Source organism: Staurois parvus, unplaced genomic scaffold (assembly GCF_062004578.1).
Source record: "Staurois parvus isolate SC_StPar_1 unplaced genomic scaffold, SC_StPar_1.0 ptg000470l, whole genome shotgun sequence".
Lineage (NCBI taxonomy): Eukaryota > Metazoa > Chordata > Amphibia > Anura > Ranidae > Staurois > Staurois parvus.
Window position 1 is genome coordinate 961,900 of NW_028318266.1, and position 11,523 is coordinate 973,422.

Consider the following 11,523-nt stretch of genomic DNA (forward strand, 5'->3'; position numbering starts at 1 on the left):
TATGCGTACCTTCGGTGGGAACTGGTAATGTGTCTTGCACACATGCCATCTGTCCCGGATTTGCCAGGACAGTCCTGCATTTTGGCCCTCTGTCCGACCAATACTGTGTCCCGGATCATGTCCTGGCTAGTGAGCATGCACTTTAACTCATAAAAGTATTAATTGTTGGGACAGAGGGCTGCTAATGGGTGGCCCCTGCACATTTACAGACAGGGTCTGGGAGGGACCAGTAAAGTGGGAGTGATGGGGGATCCCTATATATATATATATATATATATATACATATATATATATATATATATATGTGGAACCTAGGAAGGACTAACTACTAAAGTAGGCATGATGGGTGGTCCCTACATATTTAGAGGTGGGATCTGGATGGGGCCAACCTGTAAAGTGGACAGGATGGCTGGCCCCTATCTATTTAGAGGTGAGATCTAAGCAGGACCAACCAGGAAAGTAGATGTAATGCCTGGCTGGTCCCTGTGTATCCAGAAGTATAATCTAGTCAGGACCAACCAGGAAAGTAGATGTAATGCCTGGCTGGTCCCTGTGTATCTAGAGGTAGAATCTAGTTAAGAACAACCAGTGAAGTGGACATGAAGGGTGGTCCCTGGGTATTTAAAGGTGGGATCAGGGTGGAGCCAACCAGTAAAGTGGACATAGTGGGTGGAGTCTTTGTGTTTCAAATTGGGATTTGGATGGGGGCAACCAGTCAAGTGGACATGAAGGCTGGTCTCTATTTATTTAGAGGTGGAATTTAGGCCAGTAAAGTGGGTATGTTGATTAGTACCTCAGTATTTAGAGGTGGGATCTGGGTGGAGCCAACCAGCAAAGTAGACATGATGGGTGGTGTCTGTGTGTTTCGAATTGGGATCTGGATGGGGACAACAAGTCCAGTGGACATGATGGCTGGCCCCTATGTATTTAGAGGTGGGATCTAGGCAGGACCAACCAGGAAAATAGATGTAATGGCTGGTTCCTGTGTATCTAGAGGTAGAATCTAGTCAGGACCAACCAGTGAAGTGGACATGAAGGGTGGTCCCTGGGTATTTAGAGGTGAGATCTGGGTGGAGCCAACCAGCAAAGTAGACATGATGGGTGGTGTCTGTGTGTTTTGAATTAGCATCTGGATGGGGACAACCAGTCAAGTGCACATGATGGCTGACCCCTATGTATTTAGAGGTAGAATCTAGTCAGGACCAACCAGTGAGGTGGGCATGAAGGGTGGTCCCTGGGTATTTAATTAAAGGTGGGATCTCCAGTTAAGTGGATATAGTGGGTGGTTTTTGTGTGTTTCAAAATGGGATCAGGATGGGGACAACCAGTCAAGTGGACATGAAGGCTGGTCTCTATGTTGTGTTTAGAGGTGGAATTTAGGCCAGTAAAGTGGATATGTTGGTTAGTACCTCGGTATTAAGAGGTGGGATCTGGGTGGAGCCAACCAGCAAAGCAGACATGATGGGTGGTGTCTGTGTCTTTAGTGGTAGGATCTGGATGTGGCCAACCAATAAAGTGGATGGGATGGCTGGTCCCTATGTATTTAGAGGTGGGATCTGGGCAGGACCAACCAGTAACATCGGCTTCATGGGTGGTCCCTGGGTATTTAGAGGTTGGGTGGTGGAGGGTGGAAACGCTTAAAGTAAGAACAATTTGAGTAAGCCCACCCTGCAAAGTAGGCGGGGCCAAATACAAATTGTCGGGGGGGGGGGGGGGGGGGTTGACAGAGTTCCAGGATCTGAGACCAAAATGTTGATAAGTATGGTGTTGTGGTAAGGCAGAATGTTTCTATTGGATGGGTTCACAAGGCAAGTTTTAATAGACCCGCATCATTTTCCTCAATGCTGCGCACCACAACGCACAGATAGGCCATACACACCCCCCTTTATTTATTCTGATGACCAATGTCACTGGGGATGAATATGATAGGAAATCAAACATTTTGTAGAGGAGAAATCTTCCAATGGGGACACCTGTTCAGGTAACAACTTCCAAAGGAAGATTTCCCCTCGCTTTGGAAACATTTTGAGACCAATTACAACACAGCTTTCCCTTGCAGTGCATTAATGCACATATGTTAACGCACAATACGATAAGGCAGTCCAATTGTAAGCCAGGCCATTCATATAGCAGTCTATTAATAAGCCAGGCCATTCATAAAGAAGTCCATTTATAAGCCAGGCCATTCATAAAGAAGTCCATTTATAAGCCAGGCCATTTATAAAGTAGCCAATTGATAGGGAAGTCCATGCATAAAGCAGCCCATTCATAGGGCCCCTTTCACACAGGGCAGACTCCGGCTGCAACCCGCTTGCTCAGCAGATCTATCTGCTGATCCCCACAGAGCTGGCAGATGACAGGTCCATGTCCGCTCCGCTTATGCAAAGTGGACATGGACAAAGCCCACTCTCCTCTATGGGTGGTCGGGTGAAAACAGACCGCATGTCCATTAACACCCGACTGCCACCCAATCCGGTCTGCTGGACGGAAGGGGACTGGATCCCTATCTGCCTGTTTTTTAGTGGATGAGTGTAAACAGACAAATGTCCGTTTACACCCGCCCCTCCGTACATTAGAATAGAGGTTAGGATTGGGTACGCCTAAAAAATGGGCAGGTGGGCCCGATCCAGGGGCGGACTGACAACTCATGGGGCCCCCGGGTAATAAGGGATCATGGGCCCCCTGTGTCCTTGCCCACACTCAAAGCACACCCAAAAAAAGCCTATACAAAAAAAAAGGTATCAGGGGCATTTCATGGGCCCTACTACTGACCCCGGGCCCTCAGGCAGTGCCCGAGTACTCGAATGGTCAGTCTGCCCCTGCCCTGATTGGAACAGTGGTGTGAAAGGGGACTAAAGCAGCCCATTCATAAAACAGCCCATTCATAAAACAGCCCATTTATAAGGCAACCCATTCATAAGCCAGTCCATTCATCAGGCAGCCCATTCATAAGCCAGTCCATTCATAAAGCAGACCATTTATAAGCCAGTCCATTCATAAAGCAGACCATTTATAAGCCAGTCCATTCATAAAGCAGACCATTTATAAGCCAGTCCATTCATAAAGCAGACCATTTATAAGGCAGCCCATTCATTATGAATGTGCTGCCAATGCACCACTACGCATAAAAGATGTGAATGATGGGATATGCATTGTGATGCAGGGTGCTGTGCTGCGCTGTACAACAAATGGCACCACTATGTAGCACACATAGAACAGGTGCATTGCGGCATGTGTGTTAATGTGTGCATTTTGGCATGCGTTGCCACAATGCACAAGCGTGAATGAGCTCTTCCTCCCGCAAAGAAAAAAAAAAAAAAAAAAAAAAAAGCACCCAGTAGGGGTCCTAACCCTTCTGCACTCCATCCAAAACTAATAGGTATGTGTTGGTTTTAGTTCCACTCTATCAGACTGTATACAAGACCCTGAAGGATGCGTTTGGACTGCAGGGGATGTAAAGAGTCAGAACAGGTCTGTGGAAGTAAAACAGACTCTGACCTCTCCTCAGGAGGACTGACCCCAAGAGCTCACATTCCCCCCTCCGGGCACCCCACATCCTCCTCACCTTTATCCTGCGTCTAGGGGCCCTCCGCGCCTCCTCACTGCGCAGAATTCCCACCGGGACCCGCACACAGAAACTGGTTTTTCCACATCCTAAAAAAGCAGCCGGGACGAGGCTGTGTCATGTTACCGTCCTGTGAATGGCGCCTCTGTCCGCTTCCACGAAATCTGACTATATATGTATGGGGGGGGGGATGTACAAGGAATTTATCATACTGTCATGTCTCAGCTGTGACTTTTTTCTTCTCAAAATGGGGGCAAATCAACGTTCGTATTCAACTGCGGTGCCGAGAAAATTTGAAGTCTCAGGTTGGAAAATTGTCCTTTTCTTATCAGAACGAATGAAATTCTAACAGCGAATGCAGTTATCAGCCAAGACAAATTGGATGTGCTTCAGTGCGCACGCGGGCAGTACACCGCTTCTCGGGATCGAACATAAAGATGGAAACATTGGCTGGGCCATCGAACAAAATGTCATATGAAATCGGCCAAGAGTCCATGATGGTGACGTCGAATGTACAAATGGTTTTGGTATGAATGTTCAGTCGAAAATCCTACAGGCAGGGGCGGACTGACCTTTTGGAAACTCAGGCACTGCCCGAGGGCCCGGGGTCAGTAGGGGGCCCCATGAGATGCCCTTGCTACCTTATTCATAGGCTTTTTTTGAGTTTGGGCAAGGACACAGGGACCCCATGATCCCCTATTGCCCGGGGGCCCCATTAGTTGTCAGTCCACCCCTGCCTACAGGTGTATGACCAGCTTTAGTCTGCTAGAAACAAGATATCATGGACTTTAATGGCCCCCCAGTCTTAGTCCGTAGGGTTCAATATTGAGTTGGCCCCGCCCTTTGCAGCTATAACAGCTTCAACTCTTCTGGGAAGGCCGTCCACAAGGTTTAGGAGGGTGTCTATGGGAAGGTTGGACCATTCTTCCAGAAGCACATTTGTCAGGTCAGGCACTGATGTTGGGGGAGGAGGCCTGGCTCGCAGTCTCCGCTCTAATTCATCCCAAAGGTGTTCTATGGGGTTGAGGTCAGGACTCTGTGCAGGACAGTCTAGTTCCTCCACCCCAAACTGGATCCTCAATGTCTTTAAGGACCTTGCTTAGTGCTCTGGTGCGCAGTCATGTTGGAACAGGAAGGGGCCATCCCCAAACTCTTCCCACAAAGTTGGGAGCATGAAATTGTCCAAAATTCTGATGCCTTCAGAATTCCCTTCACTGGAACTAGGGGGCCAAGCCCAACCCCTGAAACACAACCCCACACCATAATCCCCCCTCCACCAAACTTTACACTTGGCACAATGCAGTCAGGCAAGTACCGTTCTCTTGGCAATCGCCAAACCCAGACATGTCCATTGGATTGCCAGACAGAGAAGCGTGATTGGTCACTCCAGAGAACACGCCACCACTGTTCTAGAGTTCAGTGGCGGCGTGCTTTACACCATGGCATCCAACACTTTGCATTGCACTTGGTGATGGAAGGCTTGGATGCAGCTGCTCGGCCATGGAAACCCATTCCCTGAAGCTCTCTACGCACTGTTGTTGGGCTCATCTGAAGGCCACACCAAGTTTGGAGGTCTTTAGCTATTGACTCTGCAGACAGTTGGTGACTTCTGCGCACTGTGCGCTTCAGCATGCGCTGACCCCACTCTGTCATGTGACGTGGCCTACCACTTGGTGGCTGAGTTGCTGTTGTTCCCAGTTGCTTCCACTTTGTTATAATCCCACTAACAGTTGAGCGTGGAATATTTAGTAGCCAGGAAATGTCACGGATGGACTTATTTCACAGGTGGCCACCTATCACGGGACCACGCTTGGAGTCACTGAGCTCCTGAGAGCGACCCATTCTTTCACCAATGTTTGTAGAAGCAGTCTGCATGCCTAGGTGATGGATTGTATACACCTGTGTCCATGGAGGGGATTGGAACACCTGAATCACATGATTGGGAGGGCGGTGCTAATGCTTCTGGCAATATGGTGTGTATTAAGCTCCCAGGATCAGGGCCCTCCTATCCCTCTTGTATTGAACTGTATTGTTGCTGTATTGTCTCCCGTTATATTGTAAAGCGCTGAGCAAACTGTTGGTGCCATATAAATCCTGTATAATAATAATATATAAATCCTGTATAATAATAATATATAAATCCTGTATAATAATAATAATAATAATATATAAATCCTGTATAATAATAATATATAAATCCTGTATAATAATAATAATATATAAATCCTGTATAATAATAATAATATATAAATCCTGTATAATAATAATATATAAATCCTGTATAATAATAATAATAATTTAATCTCTCCTTATCAATATATATGTTTCTGCTTATTGGTCCTTAGATGTGGCGGCTGTATTTGTTTTCTTTTTAGGGCCCCTTTCACACGGACGTTCCGTATGTCCATTTATGGATGAAAAACAGACCCCCATGTTTTTCTATGGACTAGCGGATGTAAAGGATGATCATCTGTTTACATCTGGTAATGTCCGCATCCATTAACATCCATTTTTTTGAACAGAAGAAAACCCTATTTTTTTTCTATTAAAGAAAAACAGATGAGAAATTGGATGAAAAACGAATGAAAAAACTAATTAAAAAACGGATTTAAAGTGGTGTAAACTGATGAAAACCAGATGAATAATGGATGTGCTCTGATCCGTTTCTTGGAAAAAACATGTTTGAAGCGATGAAAAAACCGGAACACCGGAGTGAATGGGGACTTTAGGCTTTTTTTTCTCTGTTACCTTCAGAAAGTTCTTTTTTTCTGCTCTTTAAAATTAAAAAAAAAAAAATCTACATAATTCTATACCCTGAAGCAGGTTGGGACACGTTTTTGTGCGCAGCAAAAAATGCGATATGTCGGAATTTCTCCCCCGTGTACACCTCCTGCACATTGGGGGTTTTAAAAACGCTGGCTGCGTTAGGCCAGTGTGCCACATTTTACCACGTTTACCAGTGTGCCACGTTTACCAGTGTGCCGTGCGTTGCCACGTTTACCAGTGTGCCGCGCGTTGCCACGTTTACCAGTGTGCCGCGCGTTGCCACGTTTACCAGTGTGCTACATGTTGCCACGTTTACCAGTGTGCCACAATATACCACGTATACCAGTGTGCCACGTGTTGCCACGTTTACCATGTGCCACGTTTACCAGTGTGCCGCGTGTTGCCATGTTTACCAGTGTGCCGTGTGCTGCCATGTTTACCAGTGTGCCGTGTGCTGCCATGTTTACCAGTGTGCCGCGTTATACCACGTTTACCAGTGTGCCACGTTTTACCGTATATCACATAGGACACACCCTAGCACTACAGACTTGTTGATAGGTCCACCGGGGATTGTACAATCAGATTGTATAGTGTACAGTCAGCCTAAAGCCTAGTACACACACAATCAGAAAACCGAACAAACATACCGGCTGCGAACCGATGGTTCGATAATCTGATGGTCAGCACACGGCTTGCGTCAGCAATCATTTGAAGGGACAAGCACAAAAAATGTTTCTTCGTACAATACCAGATCGAACTATTTTCCTCTAATCAATACGTTTTTCGGCGGCAAATACAATACAAGGACATCACTTCCAAATTTTGATTCTGTCGTTCAAGAATTTTCTGAACTTCGGTAACCTCTTCACTGACGATACGAGACTAGCGTGCAAAAAAATGGAAGATCGTTCATCCAATATTCGCACCGTGTGTATGGGGGGCCTTAGACGCCTCCAACACGACATGATGACCGCAACAAATTCATCGCCATCAATATATTGTCCCCGATTTCTACTGCCGGCCAGCCTGGGGATAAAATCCCCGATTGTTGCTGAATTCTCTCCATTTCAGCGCCTTTGGCTTCCAACAGACCAATTGCTTCCCGATCGATCTCTTCTGATTGGAATAATTGATCTATAACTTGTTAGATGGCTTTTCCCCACACAGGGATGTGGATGTCAATTGATCCCTGAGATCAGCCGGTAACTCTGGATTGTAACTTATCGATCGTATCTTCTATTCCCGCCATGTGATCTCATCGTCTGATCGATCCAAATACCATCGCCTTCGTGAACAAAGTACCGCTGTGAAAAACAATCGATAAAATCCAACGAGCCGGCCCTCTGATTCCTCTTGTACCAAATTGTATTGTAGCCCCAATGCCTGCCTTCATGTTGTACAGCGCTGAGCAAACCGTACAATAATAATAAAATCCCACCCTGGACGATCGATTCAGTTGGATCAAATCTGATCACAGTGGACTCTGAATCGATCAGGAGGGAAATTTTTTTTTTTTTTCAGATTTAAAGGTTTTGATTGTATCGCATTATTCACAAATATCTAAACTAGTAAATATTTATAACATAAACATTTACATAAATAGTTACGTAGATAAATATGTACCTAAGTGAATAAATATTTACAAAATAAAAATGTACATAAATAAAAAAAAAATGACATAAATAGTTACCTAGATAAAAATGTATATAAGTAAATAAATATTTAAAAAATACAAATGTACATAAATATTTACAAAATAAAAATGCACATAGGTTAAAATGTTCATAAATAATTACATAGATATAGGTAAATAAATATTTATCTACGGTATATAAAAATTTACATAAATAAAAAAAAATGACATAAATAGTTACGTAGCTAAAAATGTTCATAAGTAAATAAATATTTAAAAAATAAAAATGTACATAAATATTTACATAGATAAAAATGCACATAGATAAAAATGTACATAAATAGTTACGTAGATAATTATGTACATAAGTGAATATTTACAAAATAAAAAAAATTGTACATAAATATTTACCTATATAAAAATTTACATAAATAAAAAAAATGACATAGTTACCTAGATAAAAATGTACATAAGTAAATAAATATTTTAAAAATAAAAACGTACATAAATATTTACATAGATAAATATGTACATAAATAAATATTTACAAAATAAAAATGCACATAGATTAAAATGTTCATAAATAATTACGTAGATATAGGTAAATAAATATTTACCTACGGTATATAAAAATTTACATAAATAAAAAAAATGACATAAATAGTTACCTAGATAAAAATGTACATAAGTAAATAAATATTTTAAAAATAAAAATGTACATAAATATTTACATAGATAAATATGTACATAAGTAAATATTTACAAAATAAAAATGTACATAAATAAAAAAAATGACGTAAATAGTTACGTAGATAAAAATGTACATAAGAAAATAAAATATTTAAAAAATAAAAATGCACATAGATAAAAATGTACATAAATAGTTACGTAGATAATTATGTACATAAGCGAATATTTACAAAATAAAAAATGTACATAAATATTTATCTATATAAATATGTATATGAATAAAAAAATTACATAAATATTTACGCAGATAAACATTTACATAAATAAATATTTTAAAAAAATTGATACAATGACTTAGTCAGTGGCATCCCTAGGTGTGGGGGGTGCGCGCCACATCGGGTGACACCTACCGCATGGGGGTGACACCGGACCCGCTCCGCGAAAAGGTAAGTTGTAAAGCAAGCTGACGATCCCCGCAGGATGGATGGGATCTGCGGATTGGGGAGCATAATGGATCAGAGTCCAATCTATTATGCTCCCCAATCCGCAGATCTGATCCATCCTGCGGGGATCGTCGGCTTGCTTTACAACTTACCTTTTCGCGGAGCGGGTCCGGTGTCACCCTGTATAGGTTGCATGCCGACGATCCCCGCAGGATGGATGGAATCTGCAGTCCGGTGTCACCCCGTATAGGTTGCATGCCGATGATCCCCGCAGAAGATCCCCGCAGAATGGATCCGATCTGCAGATTAGGGATCATAATTGATCAGACTCTGATCCATTATGCTCAATCCGCAGATCTGATCCATTCTGCGGGGATCGTCGGAGGGGGTGTCACCAAGTGTTACCGCACCGGGTGACACCAACCCTAGGGACACCCCTGGAGTTAGTATGCAGTTTAGTACCTTCACTCGGACCGATCTGCAATCCCGTAAATTGTATGTGTGTGTCGGTGCCCCCGGTCCCAGCAGATATCCAGGATATATATATAGATTTGTATGGAATGTTGTACATGTGGAGAGCACAGAGTCGCCTTGTGTGCAACTTTTCTGCAGAGTCAGCAATCCCCCCCTGTGCTCCCTCCCCGGTGCTCCCTCCCAATCTGCGTTGCGCACACACACAGTCCAATCTCCCGCACTCACCCTGAGTCCTCGTCTGTCTGCGCTCACTCTGATCTCTCCTCTGCCAGATCGGGAGTGTACGTGTGTGTGCGAGTCACATGACCCCCTCCCTCCAGACTCCCCACCTAATCACTGCTGCCTTATCTGTGCCTACACAAGGACATCCCCTTTAACTCCTCCCACAACACACTACATGGAGATCCCCTCCTCCGACCGACCGCCGAGGGGCGCAGCTCGCGCTGGGCGTCTACACACGTGCGTTTCACGTGCGGTTTCAAAATCCTTCGGGGGCGGCATAATTTTTTTTTTCCCCCTTCGATTATACCGGGAGCGGGATCCGCAGGTTACCTTCACACCGAGAATAATCGCAGCGTAACGTTTGACTCTGCAGTCGGGATCAGCGATCGCGACGCAAACGCCAAAAATAGGACCGCAAAAAAAATGGCAACTTTAAGGGCCCCTTTGGCACTGGAGGATTTTTTCCTGCATTTTCACTGCGAAAAAAAAAAAAACGCAGGAGAATCGTTTACCTTTAAGACCGACTCACACCGTAGAAACGCCCTTCTTCATGCATGTTTTTGCCGCGTTTAGGTGCGTTTTGCCCTTTTTTTCCCCTTTAGAACATGTGCGTTCCGGTGCATTTTTTTTAACACATTTTACCGCTCTCTAGAGCCCAAAACGCAGCATTTTTACTGATTGGGTAGTTCAAGAAAATACCACATTATGGCCACTAGATGGAGCTGATGATCCTTTAGGACCGGGTTCTAAAGTGCGTTGTGGTGCGTTTTTGATGCGTTTTACCGATTTCCAGTACAACTTTTTTTTGCCCGTTCTACTTTCTTTTTTCTGGAGCTGACGGCAGTGGTGTGAACGATGAACGAACCATCTAACCTGCTGTCCATGCGTTTTTGATGCCGAAAAAAAAACCTCCCACCCTGGACTACATGTGTTGTGAACCGGCCAATAGGGACAACCCCTAAAACGCACATCTAAACTTAGCCCTGAGGGCCGGGTCACGCCATATAAATGCAGTCCACATTTGTTCTGGATGCGTTTCTGCATACGCACTTTTGACCTTTGGCGTGTTTTTGATGCGTTTTTGACACATTCCAGTGCGTTTTTGATGCTTTCCGGTTCATTTTTTCCCCTCTTCTTTTTATTCAAGTTTAGGGCCGGTTCACACTCCATGCGTTTCAGTTGCTTTGTTTCTGCATCCAGAACGCACAGAAAGTCGGTGATATGGTGGTCAGTGTCATCGTTCACATCAGCGCTTGCAGTTCCAGGGCGTTCCGGATGCAGAAAAAAAAAGTAGATCATGCTGCATTTTTCCTGCACAGAACTGTACTGGAACGCGGTAAAACGCATCAAAAATGCACCGGAACGCACGTCTTTATTTCAATTGAAGAAAATGAAAGGAGAAAAAAATGAATCAGGAAGCATCAAAAACGCAGAAAAAAAGTAGAACAGGCTGCATTTTTCTTGCACAGAACTGCACTGGAATGCGGAAAAATGTATCAAAACGCACCAACAACTTACTGGAACGCACATGTCCCTATTTATATTGAATAAAATGAAAGGGGAAACAATTAACCAGAAAGCACCAAAAATGTCAAAAACGCTCATGCAGAAATGCATCCAGAATGCATCTGGGCCAAATTTCTATAGTGTGAGACGGCCCTGAGTTTGAAGTGGATGCTGCAATGTGGTAGAATGCATCAAAAACGCACATATCCCTATCTAAATTAAAG

At 43.8% G+C, this 11,523-nt stretch overlaps 1 protein-coding gene across 3 annotated transcripts in view; it reads right to left on the reverse strand.

Moving 5' to 3' along the window:
- Nucleotides 1-9,919, reverse strand: part of CUNH17orf114 (chromosome unknown C17orf114 homolog) — a 38,137-nt gene extending 28,218 nt beyond the window's left edge. Inside the window, exon 1 of one of the 3 annotated variants that reach the window (XM_089689341.1) lies at nucleotides 9,797-9,919. The gene's annotated coding sequence lies outside the window, so the exon portion shown is untranslated. Of the gene's footprint in view, nucleotides 1-3,565; nucleotides 3,705-9,559; nucleotides 9,624-9,796 lie in introns of those variants that run through there. The other 2 variants (XM_089689343.1, XM_089689342.1) reach the window with 2 other exon arrangements.
- Between the last annotated feature and the right edge of the window lie 1,604 nt (nucleotides 9,920-11,523).